The sequence below is a fragment of the Anopheles stephensi genome, chromosome 3, assembly GCF_013141755.1.
Source record: "Anopheles stephensi strain Indian chromosome 3, UCI_ANSTEP_V1.0, whole genome shotgun sequence".
In the NCBI taxonomy this organism is placed as follows: Eukaryota; Metazoa; Arthropoda; class Insecta; order Diptera; family Culicidae; genus Anopheles; species Anopheles stephensi.
The window spans coordinates 80,750,506-80,769,884 of NC_050203.1; the positions used below are offsets into that span (position 1 = coordinate 80,750,506).

General features: G+C 42.3%; 1 protein-coding gene across 2 annotated transcripts in view; it reads right to left on the bottom strand.

Annotated features, from left to right (window-relative positions):
* LOC118514612 overlaps positions 1-19,379 on the bottom strand; it is a 52,147-nt gene that overhangs the window by 18,486 nt on the left and 14,282 nt on the right. Inside the window, exons 2-3 of one of the 2 annotated variants that reach the window (XM_036061609.1) lie at positions 16,061-16,222; positions 9,355-9,481 (exon numbers count right to left, since the gene is read on the bottom strand). The gene's annotated coding sequence lies outside the window, so the exon portion shown is untranslated. The remainder of the gene's footprint in view (positions 1-9,354; positions 9,482-16,060; positions 16,223-19,379) is intronic. The other variant, XM_036061608.1, reaches the window with a different exon arrangement.

Here is a 19,379-nt window from a genome sequence, read left to right on the forward strand (position 1 = left end):
CCCACCAACGGGTTGAAGGCCCCGGAGTTTTGGTCTTGCCATCCAACCTGCCTGGGCCACCTCAGGCAATGCAAAAATTCGGGTCGGAAAAACAACAGAAACAAAACTGGGGAAAAACTACAACACAACAGAATTGCTTTCGAAGCTCTATCTGTGGTGCGGTGGGTTCGTTTCAGAGGAGTAAAACTATGACGATATTACACCAGAAACCTGTGGGCCATCTTTCATAAAGCTAGACGAATGGTCCTTCATTTTGGGAATGGAGTGAAAAAGCCTCCAAAAAACGAAACTCTCAAGCATAAAATCCGTATCGAAAGCCATTGGAGCCCATTTCAGAGGTAACGGGTGTGAATCAGGCTTTCCCACCAGCGAAGGAAACACTCAGTTCGTAGCACAGTTTTTCGCTTTTTTCCCCCTTTTTTCCACTCATCCAAACAACGGTAACAACATGTCTTATTGTTTTTCCACATGCCTTTCTATCTAGCCGACGAAACCATTTTCTGCGGTACGCCACACGGAATGTAAACGAAAGTTTTGCGTGCTGTGGCAGTGGAAGATTTGACACCGGTTGGTATGGCCTGTGGAAAGCCTTCTTTTTGGGGTAAGTATGCTAAACCTGCCCAAATGACCTAAAACTATCGACGCCAGATGCAGAACAGCCTTTGGGAATGAGAGCTATTAAGGATTTTTTTGAGGATAAGAAAAGAAATAAATTATTGAGGATTTAAAGGAGGATTTAAGCTGAACTCTTTTGTACCAAAAAATTTTTTACTACCAGTTGAGCTTAAGAGAAATTTAGTTAATTCAGTAAAGAAATAAAGAAATATTTAAAATAGATTTTTTTCTACTAGATAGCATACTTTTAGGCGTATTTGTAAAAATCTAATAAAAAAAAATTTAACGCCATGTTTTCACTCACATTTTAAAGCAATGTGCTTGCAAAGAAACAGCAAACAAAAACATAAAACAAAATAAAAATATTACTGTCCAACGCATTGCATACATTTAGGCGTATTAATTGTTCTTTTTTACTTTTCATAAGAAACAAATCCTCTTTCACGACAAACCCCATAAAACTATTTTAAAATACAACTTCGGCTACACTGTTTTACCCACAGCTGCTCTTATTGTGCCATGCACCATAACGGGTGAGAACGTTTAAAATGAAAAACGATACTTTTACAACCTCTGCACCGCTGCAACATAATCCCTTCCACCAATCTTCGTTGCGGACACGGAAACGGGTGAGATGCAAATGCACAATCCAGTTTTTCCTTTTCACAGATATAGAGCAAAAGAAAATTCTGCCTATTTTGCCTTTCCTTTCCAGCTTGTGTATAGTTTTTAGCACTCTATTCACCGGACCGAAACTCAATCCAATCGTGGGAGGACAACGCTTTCCGTATCGCTGCCGGCATCGTGCGGCCGTGTTTTGTTGCCAACTGTGGCCGGGCATGTTTCCGCGGGTTAAAAAAGCGATATTCATTACCGAGCTCGTGACCGTGCCGAAAGCCAACCATCGTGAACAAGAACAGAAACAAATGTGAAACTTTAAGCACACACAATAGTTCAACGGGCTCGCTGTGTATGCATACGAACGCAAGGGAAAATACAATACGATCGCTAAAGTGTCTGTGTAGTACGTTGAAGGGTGGCCTTTCGGAACCGACAGCTCTACCCACGATGGCCACGATGGAAAACAGCAGGAAGTAATAATCGCACTACCACCGCGAAGGTATTCATTTTCATCCGATTTTTCCCCTGTTGCATTTGTGCCGGGCTTTTATCTTGCACAAATCTCATTTTTCCATTCGAGGATTTTTTTTTCGGTGTGTGTTTGTGTCCGTATGTTATGCAGTTTTTCCTTTTATTATTTTCCCTCTTTTGTTTGCTATTGTATTTCTTCAATTGTGGTTATGTTATCGATTTATCTGTTTTTTTCTTATTGTTAGCATTGTTTCACAAAGCATTCTTTGACCTTTTCGGTATGGTTTCACATTTGAATAGAAATGGTTGTTTACCGCATCTATCCAGTGACATTTTATGAGCAATTGAAAAAATATATTGGGCTTCTGTTCGTCCATATCAGTCGGTGCAGTTTCACTGCCACACCACAAACATTGCACCGCCTTTTGATGGGTGGGAATATGGGAAAAGTTGGGCGTCCCCGGATGAGGGAAAACTTTTCTACCCATTCGTTTGCCTCATCAAACCTGCAACTTGTTGGTTTTCGGGAAAGAAAATTGGATGTGTTGCTCGCTTGTGTGGAAACCACACACACACACACACGCACGGGCGCACTCTCGACCAGACGGAACGTCAAAGTTGGAAGGTTTTGCAAATCAAATGTATTATTGAGAAGAGATATCACTCCCATAAAACCTCCTCCAGTCGCTTTGAATCACCCGGAAAAACGACAATCGATACCGACACTCGCACACACAAACGAACGCGACGGAATGCTAGTAAAGAATCTTTCCCGTGAAGAAAAACTACAAGAAAATGTTGGTCCTCCTCGGAAACAAAAAGAAAGCACTGAAAGAACACCAAAGCACTGTCAAACTTTGTCTTCTGCCTGAACCGAACCGAACAGCGTATCCGTACCGTTTCGGGACGTAAATGAACTTACGGGACCAAGTTTCGAGAACACAGGATCGAACCAAACCGGAGCAAATCACAAACATTCGGAACAAACTTATTCATACGAAGTAATACGGTGGACCCGGAGCAAATGAGCCGTACCTGGGCTGATAGTTTCACGGATTGAAACTACGACTGTCGTGCTGGACGTGCAGCACGAACCAGCCACACTGTATTTTGTGTAACGGATCTATTTGCATTACAATTAGCAAATGGTGAAAACGGGGATGAAAACGGTTGGCGAACGGAGCACGGAGTTGCTCCGCAGCAAAACTTTGGGACCTAACGACTAATTGTGGTACTTTTTAAACGAGATTTGTTTATGGTAGAGTTTGAAAACATGATTTTTAACAATTTTAATCATGTTTTACGTGAAAGAAATACATTTTTCATCCAAAAATGCTGCAAAAGTACAACTAATGGGAGTAAAAATAATAAAACGCATCAGTTTTGCATACATTTAGGCGCAAAGAATATCGTTTTTGTTCCTTGAAAGCAGAATCATTTTAGAGATTTCTGTACATATTCGTTGCAATAGTTTTGTGCTTGAACAATTATAAATTTACATAATAAAAGCGAAAAATCACTTTCCAGCCCGTAAACATAACATTGCGGCTAAAGGTATGCAAATATTCACGAAATAATTATCAGACGTATTTTAAATGTTTTCCTAGAACATTTACGATTTCGAAACTCTGATTCCAATGCTTTGATTACACTATCAAAATAATCCTCTTTTTAGAGAGCAACATTGTATTATTATTAAATTTTCACGAAATTATAAACTTTCCCATTCGAGCACCAGAGCGAATCCATGCTTCAGTCACGTACACGATTGATGCACTTTCGGCTAACATCATTATGCTTTCCACGCGCTTCATTCACATGCTAGTGCACATGTGCATACGGGCTTAATTTTCTCTCCAAAAAGCCAAAACAACCTGCCACGTAACCGAAATCTGAGAACTTGCTACATTCTAACTCCGGATAATAACAGCAAGCGCAGTGCATGTAATTATAATGTTCCCGCTATACCAAAAAATGATACCCAACCCTAGGCTCCACTGAATAGAGCGGTTTTAATCCGGTGAAAAATTTCCCACCAGCTCTCGCGAAAAAGCTTCCACCGAAGAAGAAAAAAAACACCACCAAGAGTCCCAACAACTCCACATCACGAACGGTACCGCCGTACCATAATCAATGACAGGATTAAATTTCACCAAACTTTTTAAGTAATTAGAAAGCCATCCACATTCTTCCTGTTGGCCGGGAGGGTTGGTTCATCTCGCAAAGCCTTTTACGATGCCCGGTCGTGACAAGCGCGAAAGTCAAGGATGTCCTTAGCAGTGTGTTTCAACAGTTGACAGTGACGCACGGTAACCGATACACTGCGCTCTGAAAATGTTGGCTTACGCTTACCAACTCATCACCAGTGTCATCATCATTATCATCATGAGCATCCCCTCCATCGACGGTATTATCACCTTCTGACGAATCCTGCCGTCAGGAACCAGGAACGTCCCCGTTTCCATCGAAACACCCGGAACAGTTTGGAAGTTTTTCGCTCGCACCCCTCGCACGAGCCCAAAAACCGGGGATTATTAAATGCTGTTATAGGTTGTTTTTACGGGGTTGCGTATTTTACTTCAGCTCCGGCATCAGTAACACTAAACAGATTTAAGCTTACGCGCAGCGCGTATTTGGGAATGTTTATGGGATCGTGAAACAGTGTAAGGAAAATTTAACCACCGGAAAATCTCACATCTTTGATGCTAAAATACTTACTGAGCGGCTTTCACCCTTAAAAAATTAAGAAAGCCACGAGTTTTCATGATAATACGGACAGCCAGGGCTATTGCTGTTTAATCACTCCTAACACTCAATCTTGGCGAAGTGGAGCATGGAAACTCCACGGAATAGAAACGTAAAACGATGAGCGCTCGGTTCAAGTAGATTGTGTGAAGTATCGCGTTTTATCGTTTCGGTGGTGATGAAGCGTTAAATCCCGGATATAACATAACACTTCAAACAGGTACTTTAGGAGAGGAGAAAAAGTGAAAGAGTGAGAAAGTGATAGAAATGGAATATCTTTTCCTAATGATCACAGCAAAGCCGGTAAACTTTCCACGAGACTGTTTCAAAGTTTTCCACCTGTTTGCGCTTATTTGATTTTGAAAGCGCTCTTTAAAATATCCTCAATTCTGTGAGGAATGTTTTAAAGAATTTTAATGAAAATTTAATAACGTGACTCTATTTTAACCTTCAGGAAAGTTTCTATAATGATAAAGGTTAATTTGAAGTTTTTCGATTTATGATTTTCCAAGGTAAATCTCAATAGCTTCGAAGGCTCTAAGTGATGTTGAGTAGTTATTGCATACTTTGGGGCGGTCCATTTTTGTGCACAGCTATAAGTCAAGCATTAATGCTGATGGTTTATTTATCCTCCCTGACTTATTTGAAACATTCAAGATAAATCTCATCAATGAAAAGACTACAAACAATTTTGCTTGAAAATTGCATACTTCAAGGCGAAAATTGTATAGATACATTTTTTAACGAGCTAATATTTTTTACAGAGTTTAATGAACAAAATCAAGTCGCTCTATTGTGTAGTATGAGCTTCTACTGCTGTTGACATTTACCAAGACAAGTCTCATCAACCAAAAAGATTATTGGCGATTCTTCATCAAAATTGCATACATTCAGGCTGGACAGTTATAGATGTATTTGTATTGAAAAACAATTTTTTTTCTATTATTTCGCAACAAAATGCATGTAATGTAAAGCTGTCATTTCCATGTAAGCGTCTATGCATAAATTTAAAAGCGAAAAAAAAAGGTTCTTAAGTCGAGAAACTCAACTTTTGAGCAATTTCAAACTGTTACAAACAAAAACGGTACAATAACAGTACAAATTATAAGAAATCCGAACAATAGCACTTCCACGAATTTCCTTCCTTCTTTCGTTACATATCTCTTGAAAAAGGGACACCAAAGAAACTGCCTCTTTTGTCCATAAACAAGGACACCAACTGAGACAATTATCTCTTTTCACTACCATCTTACCCTGTCATCCTGTCCATCCTCCTCTTACGGACACCCTTCCAACAGTCGCTCCCATTTGGATTGGGTGATTTCAATTTTCGTAATCCTAACATAATTAATATCAATTTCATTACGACTCGCTGAAAAGGTACCACAACGGGTAGCGCAAGAGCAACTGCAAAAAAACCGCCGGTCAAAACATCTCCCACTCCAACTCCCATCCCAAATCATTATCCGTCGTGTGGCGCATCAGCTTGGAAAAAAGGGTCTCCCATCGGAGTACGAAAGTACGGGCAAGAAATTATACCACGGCGGTAAAAAAAGCCCCGCTACCAACTCCACCAGGAAACGGATCCATTTGTTTCCCTGTCCCGAAGAGAGGTTGGGCACCAATTTCCGGCAAGGATTTCTTCTTTTTTTCGGTTTCGGGGCGGGAAAAAAAAGGTGGTCCCTCCCGAGACTGCATCACCTGCCCGGGAAACGCGCCTTTCGGGTTAATGTCCGTAATTTTTTTTTCTTCTTTCGGAACCCGGAATCAACAAATGGGAAGCCTCTCGCTGCTGCTAATTCCTTGCATAATGTGTTTGAGGGTTTTTTTTGTTGTTGCTGCTCTATTTTCGGGGCAAATCCTCTTAGGTTGCGGTTGAACGAATTTCATACAGACGAAGGAAGGAGCTGAAAGAATTGGGTGGAAAACCCCCTACAACAGAAAGAGCATCCTCATCATCGAGCCGCCATCGGTCGCGAATGTTATTAACGTTCATCATCATCATAATAACAATCAGCACCATTACTCTCACTCTCTCTCTCTCTCTCCCTCCTTCTTTCAGTCTAACATCGGGCGCGAGTCTTGCTTTTTTTTCCTATTCGTCCACCCCAAACTCTCGCTGGGAACTGATTACGGTCGATTTTTCCACCCGTCCCGAACGGCAAAGAAAAAGGCGTGGATCGGTGTGCGCGTGCAAAATGAATTATGATTATGCATAAAATAAATTTTCCATCCAGTTGTATGCCTTCCCCGGGTTTTGCATACCTTCAGGCGCCAACCGTGAACCCGTGGTTACCGGTTCCGGAGTGATGTGGCAGAAAAATGGCTCTGTCCGGCTTTGAAATATCATCGAAAAAATTATCGCTCACTAGTATCATTACAACGCCCGCCGTGTAATGTGCGGTCTCATTCGGCTAATGATAATTGCCGGTTTGGCACAATTAAATTTGTTGAACCTTTAGGAAAACTCAACCCACCCGTTAAACAGTTCCACTTGCTTGAGTTTTCCCCCCCGACCGGCGGACGGTATCATCGGACGCGTTTAAAGTTACGGTAATAAAATCAAAAACGCCTGGTGGCGGAAAAATGGCTCGTCCGCAAAGAAAATCCGACATCCGAAATAAAAGGCTTCAAATCGCATCATCAGCCAGTGGCAACCATGCTCAGTTCGCTGAAACGTATTATCGCTCCATGCAACAATGGACATCCGATTTTCTCTCTTTTTTTAGTTTGGGTTTCGTGCGACCAAGCAAAGAAGCGTAGCAGATTACATTCATGCGATGTAATTAATTGCCACCGTTCCGGCTGCAGCTTCCTCGTCGAGCACGCACAAACCGAAGGACTAGCGCTCGAGTGAGCGCTCCTTCTGTTTTTTTTTTTACCCGTCTCTCTTTGTGTCATTGAAATATTTATGAAAATTCCATTCACCATTTTTCATGCACGCCCGAAAAAAAAGGGGAAAACAAAAAAAATGCGGAGAAAAGATTTCGAGATGTGCATTTAAACTCCCCTTTACCCTTTGTCACACAGGCACAGCTTTTGAGTCTCGTTTGATAAGCTTTCCAGCCCATACACAATGTAAGCTAGAGGAATTATTCATCGCGTACCATTAGCGTGCGATCTGGACCAGGCTCGCCACCCGAACCACTATCTTAACGATGGAACAAATGAATCGGAGTAAAGACTGCCGACCAACGCCACGGCCAGGACAAAATTAAGCGACGATATTTATCGTTCGGACGTGATTTTATGGGTAGTCATGTTTCAAGCTCAGCAGCATGTAAAAACCCAGATCCCCCGCCCCTGGTTTCTACTGGTGCTGGTGCCACGACCCGAAAGGGCTTCGGTGTAATTAGATGCATCCTCAGGTTTTCATGGGGAGCAATTATGATGAATTAATGGGCATGGATGGTCTCGGTAATTGTATGCGAAACTGGTGAAAGATGAGACAGAACACCAGTTCCCGATAGTAAATAATATCGGTTAGGACACGCGACGTTTGCGCGGACGTTTGCCGAGCCACTCTAGAGTCGAGTGGTCCTTGGCCGAAGGACCAGTGTCCTAGGTCCTTACGCAGGCAAGCAGCACCCAACAAAAGCATCATAAATAATAGCCTTTCAATTTTCTACCCCTTGGTTTGTGAGCTTTGCTGTGTGTGTGTGTGTTTCTCTCTTTTTTTAGCTCTACTTGTCTGCACTTTAAAGTAAAATAAATAACGAGCACCCGACAACGCACCAGTGTCAGCTGCGGGACATTAAAAGGACCATAATTGCAAACCCATCTATTGGATGGTGGTGGTTGTCCTGTTTAAGTCGTTCATTAATTATCGCCTCATTCTAACACACACTCATCATTGGTTCGGTTCGCTGTTCTATTTAAAAAAAAAAGCTCTATCATCTGTCCTTTAGTATGAAACATACGTCCCCACCGCAGCACAATGTGTCATCGAATGTGTTTAGTGGAGTGTACTTAAGTGTAACGTTCTGTCATATTCTACGAAAGTCCTTCAAAACTATCAACCAACTCAATGAGGTGAATCAATGTAACTAAAGGATCACCGCTACAAACTACCCACACAGGCACAGTCAATTAAATCGCTCGATGTCCACACCTGACAGATTTCTCGGAACTACGGGCGCCGGTTCCAGAATCAATATGTCCCTCACTGCTCACATCAAACATTCATCCACTGCACGTGTTGTCTGCCTGCCCCAACGCCCAACTTCAAATGGTACTTAAACCATTTCTCAAACAATCCTTCCCACACACCAACTCCACCAACTTCTTGCGCGATTTGAACCTCGTCCGCACCAAAACACGGCTAAGAAACTTTTGTGTGAAGCAATTATTAATTACAGTCTCCTGCACAGTAAAGTGTGCTGTAGCCGGGACCGAGTACGAAGCCTGGGCGAAGAAAACTCATTGTGTGTGCGTCGATAATAAATGAGCTGCCAGTCAGTACCGGTAAGGACTTTACGAACCACAACATGGGTGGAGGAGGACTGGCGGACCCAGGGAACAACACCCTCTCTTCCCTCCCAAACTTCCAGCTCGGTGAAAAGGCGACGCAACTCGTTAGTCGTTGATCGAAAGTTAAGAGCTCTCTGGATCCTTGTTTCACGGCCGGACACTTCTGCCTTAAGGGGTAGTTACTGCCCAGAAAGACATCTTGGATTACAAAAAGTGAATACTGCCTTCTGCTGCTCCTCCGTTTTACCGAAAAGGATTAAATGGTAGCCCAAGCCGAGCAAGAATTGCAACGATCTTCCACAAGTGCATGAGGGAGTCGTCCTTCAATACATCTCAATTAAATCTCATACGTGATGAAGGCAATTTCTTGGACGCCTTTGTTCTCTCACTCTTCAGCCTCGATAAACGATCCCACTGCGTACACACACTTACCGACTTCACAATGACTTCCCACATCTCGGTTGGCTCTTCATTTTGAGTCCCTTTTGGAGTCCCTCGGAGTTGGCAAATTGCATGTCCTTCCCATTGTCATCGGGCAGCCAGCCAGCATCGTTCGGTCCTGATTAAAGAACAAATGGAGGGGACCGAAAGTTTAATTCCCATTTCCTTGCAATTCTAATTGAATCAAAAGCCTGTGCAGTGTGGTAGACGGGATTTACAGGGAGAATCCCAGCTCTATCAGGGGCTGGTGCACAACCTGCTTCTCAACACACACAGACGCACAGAGCCGCATGGATCCGTGTGCAGATAATGTGTGTCAATGAGTAGAATGTAAATAAAGCGGGATGATAATTATAATTATCTACGCTTACTTGCCGGTAAGTGGATTAAAAGAGGTAAACGTTTTGCACACTTCTGCAAGAGCCGCACAAACACACACACGCACGCTCACAAAGCCGTCTCACCGGGCTGTGATTGCGTCGTTAGATCGTTCCACCACACACGAGGATGACGATGATGATGATGATGATGAGGATGCGCCTCGTAATCAACTACAGGCACGGCAGAATGTGCATCATGTGCAACCGAGAGGATCAAGTGCTTATTTGGCTTTCATCGTGCCGATCCGTTGCCGTCATGCAGGCGCTTATCACCTATGTTTGTCAGCAGCTTCAGCCGTTAATAACGACCACAAAAGGGATAAACGAACCCGTTCACATGGCCTATCGTAAAATGGTGGCGTTAGCGGGGAGAGCTAAGGTGGGAGCGTATTGTTTATCGTAAACAAAAGACCACCATTGTCGAGATGTTTGCCGAACTTATCTTTAACCGCTTTTGATGGCAACTTCACATCAAGGTTCTCCCGGGAACCGTGAGTAGTCTAATAGCATCCCTCTAACCGGTTTCAAGTTCATATTTAGCGTTCAGTACCTATTCATCACTGTCAAACTCGTTTTATGTAATAGGGTATCAACAAAAAAAAACCGGCGACCGAAAGCTTTATCCCGTTTGACACACGTGTGTGTACTCATTCGGATCGAGCGTTGATAAACTTCGCTCACGGTAAAGCCTACATTCAGGAGTCGACAATTTTGTAACATTTCAGCTAAAGAGCAACTTTACGAATTTCGTTTTCTTTTTTTTTCTTAAGGAACTTCAAATGTCCCCCCCCCCCCCCTTCCTCTACGCTTTCTCCTACTTTGATCTTCTCGCTGTTTTTAAACCGAGCCACCATCAAAGTCACCCAAATATGCCGCACGGTAACCGTTCGCATAGGGATGCGTTTCTGAGTGGAAAAGTTGAAAATGGCACACACCGGCTTGTAGCTTTGGCTTAGAAAAATTGCCTAAAAGTGCAATCCAAGCTTCGGCCGGGGGAAAACAGCTCAACAACAGTCGTGCAAAGTTCAGCTGCGAAGCTCAAGCAACTGTGCCGTTCTCGTTATGCTGTTTCTTGATGCGCAAATTTAACTTTCCCCTTTGCGTGATAGAATTGTAGGTAGAGTTTTGGTTTGGCTTGCCTTTTTCTTTGAAGCAAATTTGGAATCAAGACAATTTCACGTTTGCTTGCAATGTGAGAAAATCAAACGCCTAAAAGTAGGCAGCGTGAGTGCGTCGTTTCAGCTTGAGAAGACGATCATTGTGGCTTAAAATTGGTATAGAAAAAGACGGTTGAATCAAACGAACTTTTGAAAAATCATTTTAAAGCAATATACCAAAGATTTGATTTTTGAACTATTCCAATCAACATCTCAATTGCAATATATTTGAACCACACGTTGTGAACGGCAAGGCGCCTCCATCGTATGTTCGTAAATTGTGCGATCATAGTAAATGTTATCGCATTTATCAAGCATCTATATTTTTGTAGAATCGATTTCCTTTCTCTTTATTTATAAACAATCAGTTCAACGCAAATAAACATTCATTCGAAAATGACAGCAATTTAAACGCTCAAAACTAAGCAATGACAATTAAATATCGTGTATGCGAGCATGCCCGGGATAAGGCAAAATAACAGGGAAGATATGCCTGGTTAATGTTTGTGAACTTGTAATCGTCAACACATGCGGTGTTGACTATACGGCGTTAAGACGTCATACTAAAAATGTAAGTAAATAAATAAATTAATAACTAAAGTGTAGTTTAAAAATAGCTGCAAAATTTAAGGTTAAAATAAAATCACATGTTATGAAATGCACTCAATTATAACCAGTTCATGATTCGTCTGCAAATGTCGTTATTGCAATAAATTGTTTCGTATACCATAAACAACTAGGCGTCTCCATCGATCATTGACAAACATTAGAGATCATTAAAAATTTAGCAGCTATAATCAAATAGAGCTGTTTTCAAGCAATATTACAAGAAAGTTGATCTATAAAAACCCATTCATTAGACTAAATTGAAACTTGACTTGTACATCATGAAGGTTGTAAAATCGAATTTTGATCATGAACGACAAGGCGTCTCCATCATCGCCTAACAAATCAGTAACATAATTTTAAATGTACTTCAAAACAATCATCACCTTATGCTAATTTTTATCCTCAAGCAACCATGCAATGTTAACAATGTAAAACAAGAACAAGATGAATGAACATGTTTTGGGTAGATTCCAGAAAGATTTGCAAGCATGCCAATTAAAATATTTTGTTCTTCACCCAAGTGCCGTACCGCACCAACCATTCTGCCCCCCCAAAAAAAGGCCTATAAAACGCAAATAAATCATCGATCGATGTGATACGCACCGGAAAGGAAACAAAATATGATTTCGCCTCTCCGAACCCGCAACCACGCGAACCGGTCCTGAATATCCGTTCGTTCCAAGCCTCAACACAGTGTTGAACTCGCCGTTCCCGTCGTAACAAATGTTCTACCATTGACGAAAGTATGCGATTTGTATTTCCACCACCAGTTTTGCTTTTTTGCCGGGCATTTTCATTCCAGAATTATTCATTCCTAGCGACCCCCTTTCCTGCGCGACACAAGCGCCGCATAAAGCAAGCTGACAAGGACAAGGGCAGAATTGTGCATAATCTATTACCTTTCTGCTGCGTATTCTCCATCGAAAACGGTTCCTTCCTGTAGCGAGGAAGGAATTCCTAACAAGAAAGCAACAACGAAATAGGGATAGTAAGGGAAAAAAAAACAATCGTCTCCATCGTCACCAATCTACACACCCATCGCGCATCCCATCGAATCCAGCATGACTTTTTGTTTCACGACGGTTGCTTGCTGGCGTTCTCGCTATGGATCGGGGGAGATCTTGCCATTGGATTGGTGGGCGCGTTCAAGCGCAAGAAATGTGTATTGATGAAAAGCGGGAAAGCGATTTATCGGAAAAGTTGTACACCACTCCATCCGCTCGCCTCCATTCCTCTTGGTACAACACCACGCTCGGTGGTGGTTTGTGACGATTTATTTTTATTACACTGGCAAGAAATTCCAAATACATGGTGGCACGACCGTTTCGGCACGAGCAGGGAACCACCCGCGGATGGTGCGCTGCGGACCGACGTCAAGACAAAGAACGTCATTTTGCCTTTCACTATTGCTTTAGTTATTTTTCCCTCCATCGGTACTTCCTCTCATCAAAACCTCACACAAAGCAGAGCGTCAAAATGATTCACGGTTGGTGGTGGTGGTGATGCAAAATGATATTCATAAAGAATTTTCATTGTTTTAATTCCGCTTTTCGTTGGTGAAATTATGCAGGACGAAAGCAGCAAATAGCGTCAAGTGTTTGGTAAGCAATCAATCTATTCTGAGTTGTTTTTTTTGCGTTAAAATAATAGCAAATGGAGGACCATATAATGCTTTTTACATTTTATTTTAAACAGCTGTATGGAACCTTATCCTGCAAGAAAGTGTATTTAAATAAAAAAAATAATCATAATAAAAATCCATGCTTATGACTATTTTTAAATTTTCATGAATTCCAAGCACGATATTGAGGGCCAAATCGTTCAAGCATCGGAAAACTCCTATAAAACCTGCCTTCATATCCATATCGCCATAAAACACTTCAAATATTGAGCTTCTTGCCCCAAGTTTTCCCTGCTCTCTCTTTATCTCTCCTCTTCGACAGCGCGATTTTATTTTTTTCCACCCCATGCCTTTGTCCATTAAATCAAATGTACAACGAATAGCTATGCGTTGACAATTTTGCGACGCGCCAGAACGTGTCCTTCTTCCAGTTGTGCCATGCTCTCCGGGTGAAAGTATGAAAGTTATAAACAGCTATTGATTGCACTGGCACGATACCATTACATCGCATCACGAATCCAAGCCGCGTGGAAAGTTTAGCGAAAACAAGGGAAAAAAAAGATTTTCCATTTTTATTTCACTTTCGCCCGAAGCAAAAATCGCGAAACCGAGCTTATTTCCATGGTGGGGTGCAATAACGGAACGAGATTCAAGTACGTCACGTCACATTGCGCCCAAAGTGGGTGTGTGTGTGTGTGTGTGTGCTCTTTGCCTTCGGTTGTTGATTCATTCCTAATCGCGCCTAGCTACCGTCGTAACGAATAGCAGCCAGATCGAAATAAAACCTTAACAAATCCCACCAATACCCATGATGGTGGGCCCCTGTACGTACGCACGCCTCGGCAGATTTATTTTCTACGCGCTGTGTATCTTTATCTGTGTTTCGTTTTGCTTTCTACGGTCTCGTTTTTTTATTGGCGCAGATAATTTGATAAAGATTGGCAGCGGGAAAATTTTGCCGACCAAAGCGAACTCGAAGACGATTGAAAGTGGGGTGAATTTTTCACCCTCATCCCTCGAACAGCCTCTGAAGCGGCATAGAACAGCGCGACGGAGAAAGAGACAAAGGTTAGAAGCAAATTCTAGCCCGTCTTCATCTCACCGCTCCCTAAGCAACGAAAACCGAACGAATCTATTTGAAACTTTGTTTGCATCGATAATTTATGGTGTCACGGTTCTGGGAATGGGTCGCGCGTACGTGTGCCTTTTAAGGACGCTCTTCCCTATGGGAGCTGCAAATTTGTTTTTAATTCACAACCACACGTGTCAAGTGTCATCGCGGCCTTGGGCTCCGTTTTGGGATGATAACGGGCTGAAAACAACAACAGCAGGGGACACATGATATCTCCTTTCTATTATTCTTTCTGCCTTTTCTCTTTCTCGTATGACCCTTTTATCCAAATAGGTTTCATCCGGCGAGCATTTCGCACCCATCTAGCTGTGATCTCTGCCTCTTGGCTCCTGCTCACACCCCATCTACGTCGTGGCGTAATTGAATTTTTAAACCCAATCCACTTACTTATCTACTTTTTTGGCAAGTGATTACGAGCTCAAACTTCACTTGCCGGTCTTTTCCGCCAGCCAAAGCGGGGAAAAATTTATTACAAATATTGTACGAACGATGAATAATCGGCTTTTAGCAGCTGGTAGTCGGGTAGTCGTTTCGTTTGCACACGCGGTTTACAGTGTGCTGCAAAGCAATATGTAGCGACGTGTTGCTTGTCATTACAGTAATTTTAAATTCACTTCATTCACACGATGGCAGCTGTCATAAATGATTTCCAAATAGATCTTAGTACTTGTGCTGAAATACTTAAACATGAAGCGTTACGAAGCGTTACTTATTAAAATGTAAATTAATATAAATATATATAACACATTGTTATTTAAGCTTCAAGCGTTAATTAATAATAATTCTTCTTCTTCTTCCTTGACACTACAACCTCGAGAGGTCTCGGCCTGCCATCCTGGCTTTATGTGACTTAATTTTACCCGTAGAAAAGTAGTCAGCCTTACGTACGGGGAGGCGGTCTGGATGGGATTTGAACCCCGGCCCTGCCGTGTGAAGACCGGCACCGCTGTCGCCTCGGCCACCGCCCCGATTAATAATAATTACATATACTTAAATGTTGAGCCTTCCACAATTTTAGGCTGATGAGAATTCAATATACCACTGTAAATCTTATCAGCTATGGGCACGTTTCATGTTTGCGAGTTATCCCAGAATTCAATCTGACACTATAGACCTTATAACATATTTGAAAACATGCTCTTATTGCTGTCATTTTTTTTAGTACCAGCAATAAAATATTGAAAAAGGCTATGTTACTAAGCTTTACTTAGAACTATTTTTAAATAACTTTTCTAAAGCTCATTTGATATAATTTCCCAAAAATCGTAACAAAATATATATTTTTACCGCTTACGCCAACCACTGTAGAGCACACTGTATCACTAAAACTGCAACAGATAGCCCAATTCACAGCCGAACTTAATCCCTCCACACGACGTAAATGCACGCGTCTGCGAAAAATTAGCTACCATGTTAGCGTACACAAATTAATTAATTTATTTGCATACTCTACCCCGCTCTTCGCAGAGATTAAGGACCCTACAAACCACCGTGCCCCCCGATGGAAAGCTGTGTGACGGGTAAGTAACGCAGCAAAGTTTTTAGCTATCGCCGGTCCGCCGCTCGTGTGGACCATCCGAAGCATCTCTAGCTTGTGGTGGAAAAAGCAACGACCGGTATAAGCGGCAGTGCCTTAGTGTCTGTTTCTTCGCGTACCCAGCACTCGGGCTGGGTATTTAAAATGGAACAACCCAACCCGACGGGGAAAGGATACTGTGTAATCAGTGTGGTTGTAAAAGTTTTTGCGTGCCTCATCTCGCTAACCGGTTTGCCGGCATTATTCACTAAACTGTCTTACCTTCTGCATCAGTGGGCTTCGTTGCCTGATTTTGGAGCACTCCACACTTTTTGGGCAGTGTTTTTTTTTTTTGCTGTTCCTCGTTCTTCCACTAACCACAAGCCGGCAGCGATCTCCTTCCAATGGTGGGTCTCCTAGCTAGGCTACACGAGCACCGGAACGCTGTAAAATGGGATGAACATGAAACTCATAAGTCAAAGTTTATTTTCCACGCGATTTTATCTTCGGCGCTTTTGCGCTGTTGCATCCACTAGCGTGTGTGGTGCGAGTGTTTGCCACTTCTTCACGGCTACGGCCACGCCGTAGTGGCTGGCAGCCAGAAATGTTACTAAATCTGATCGTTCAAGAGGATATCCACAGCATCCAGACGCTTCCGTAGTCGTTTTTTTTCCAGCTCGAAAAAAAAAATCCGTCGTCTATTCCTGGACTTCCTAGAAACTACCGACCCTTCGTTTTTTTTCTCATATGTGTCCCAAACACCTCAAGCAATGAAGAAGGAGCAGAGAAAAAAAATCAGCGCACCATGTACTTTGCTTGTGTGAAAATTCCATCCGGAAGCTGGCACACACATTTTCCGTCGTCCGTACACACCGTCGGCTTCTGTCTTCTGGCCATCGGTGTGTTACCTTTCACACTTCACTAGCAAGCCCGGAGAAAGTGGATTGGTTGTGACTTTTTTATGATGTCATTTCAGAAATAAACCCGGAACTGTCCGAACAGGCAGCCTCGGTGTCGTTTCACGCGTGCGACATTTGATGTTGTAGAGCGTGAAGTAGCAAGCGGCCACAAACAAGAAACCTGCCCATGGAACATGAAAGCTAATGGATTAAAGATTATGATCGCGGGGTTCCCGTTTCCGTAAAGTCCGTAAAGTGACTTTTCGTGGCGGGGCTTTTGAGCGCGGGTTTCAAGTTTTGGTGCCCAATCACCCAAGAAACGAGCGACTTAAAATTTAATAGCCATAGAGGCTTTGTTTTGAAAGCTTTTGCTGCTGATTTGTATGTTCTAAATGGACTAACACCTTCTCTAGGACGGCAATTCCTCGGAGAACTACATGTTTTAGCCAGATGGATAGTTCTTTGGATTTTTTGTTCGTCACTTCAATCCTTAATAGCATTTTTAGATGTGACGATGCAAATACAACACAAAATATGGGAAAGATTATTGGAGATTTAAAAAATAGTTCTTAATATTCATCACAGATGGCACTGCTCGTATCACTTTTCATGTCATAAGGCTCTGCATAACAGTGCGACACCCACAATGCGGCCATATAAACTATTTTATGTAATTATTTAATAAGAATCTTTTGTATACATTTATACCACAGGAGTGGCTCGGAGGTGGAGACGACAACGACGCTAATCTTCACACGGCAGGACCGGGGTTCTGCCCCATCCGGACCGTTCCCCCGTAGTGAGGACTGACTATCCAACTACGTGGTATCTTTCATCCTAGTAAGCCAGAAATGGCAGGCATGACCTAAGAGGTCATTAGGCCAATAAAGGAGAAGAAGAAGAAGAACTATACATTTTTATGGCATCGATGACATAAGCTGACCATGCCAAAGATTTTCGGCTGGCCGCAAAATGTCAAAACACATACGCAAAAATGGCTTAGTTCATCATAGAACTCAGCAATTTAAAATGTTCCAAAATATTCTGATTTGTTTACTGTATTCTAATTTCTAATTTTCAACTATTCCATTTCAAATTTGCTTTTCATGAAGATCAACAAAAGTTTAAACAATTCTTTTTAAAAATAGCACGACCATTTTTCTATATTTCTCTCAGATGGCGCTGTACAGGATACTTATAAGTTTGACATTTGTTATAGGAAACTCTTGCAATTTCCGATGTGCTTTAAAACTCTTATATTTAACCAAAATTCCATCCATGAAGGTGTTGTCTATTGATTTCAATAGAAAAAAAACCCGCACATTGTATCGGGTGGCAATAGTAACGGCTACTAATACATTGTACTAATAGAACAAAATTTAATACCCATCAAACTTCAAGTTGATGTTGTTCCCATTAAAATGTTATTCATTTTCATTAAACCCATTTTCCCGATTTCCACCAAATTCATCGCTCTCTCTCTCTCTCTCTCTCTCTCTCTCTCTCTCTCTCTCTCTCTCTCTCTCGCAAGCTCGTTTCGCAAAACAATCCAAGCCCTTCATAAATCTTGTTGCCTTTTTTTCGTTTTGTTTTATGCATAACGAGGATATTATTTTTGCTTTCATCTTCAACCCGCCCAACTTCATAGGGGTCTCCTCGCATTTATTACAAAATAAACGGGTCTCTTTATCGCACTCCTGTACCAACACACTATTCGGTGCGGTACACACACTCCTCCAACCTATGGCTTCCCTGTTCGCCTTTAATCATTCAGTTTTGCGCCCCATTTGCATCCGGCGGGGATACGCCTGGATCTGCCTTGCTGAGCAAACAATGCAAATGCATCATTTACTGGCCGTACCATTTAAGCTGCGAAACAATTCCATCACCGCGTAATCGATGTGCGACAGCGAGTGAGGCGGCCCGCGGCTTAATTAAACTCTGTTTTCCTAGAACACAATGCACTGTGGTGGATGTATTAATAATTCAACAGGGGCAGGATTTCGAGCTTGAAGCCGCTGTTAACGATGAGTGGACATTTTAGAGAGCTGGGTTTCGCGGGTCCGTACAATGTACCGAGGCCTTGTTTTTCTTGTATTACATTTTCCAATTTCAGGTTGATATAGTGCATTTATTAAATCGCAGTTTTTTTCAACTCTCCTCTTCCCGAATTTTGCATAAGTGTGCGATGAGTTGTTGTTGGGGACCGCAGCAGCATTACCTGTGCTTTTCTTCCCGTGTTCGTACATCAGATGGTCTGTGTTGACTATTTTCCCTCGTTTTCCGACGATTGTGTCCTTTGCTGGTTCGAGTTTACTCATCACTTAATCACGTCCTCATGGTTTGCTGGCAAGCATCCTACCGGCAAGCTGTCGCCAGAGTCAATATTGGAGTTTTCATTAACTGGAAAGCATCAATTTGGGTCATAAAAGCCAGATTTCCGTCCACCTTTCCGCTCATCACATCCATCCAATTCCGGTCAGTGCATTCGGTAAGCACCTCCAAAGGTAGCATAACGACAGCAAAACTGGTGTCCGCTAGCGCATCCTCGCACAAAAACCCATCAAGATCATCATCATCCTCCGCTCGTTATCATCGTCGTTATGATGATCTTCCCCGTAATTATTATCGTTACGATCTGAAAGTAATCTGGGAAGTTTACCAGGCATGAGGCGAACATATTTAGCATTTTGCAAACAACT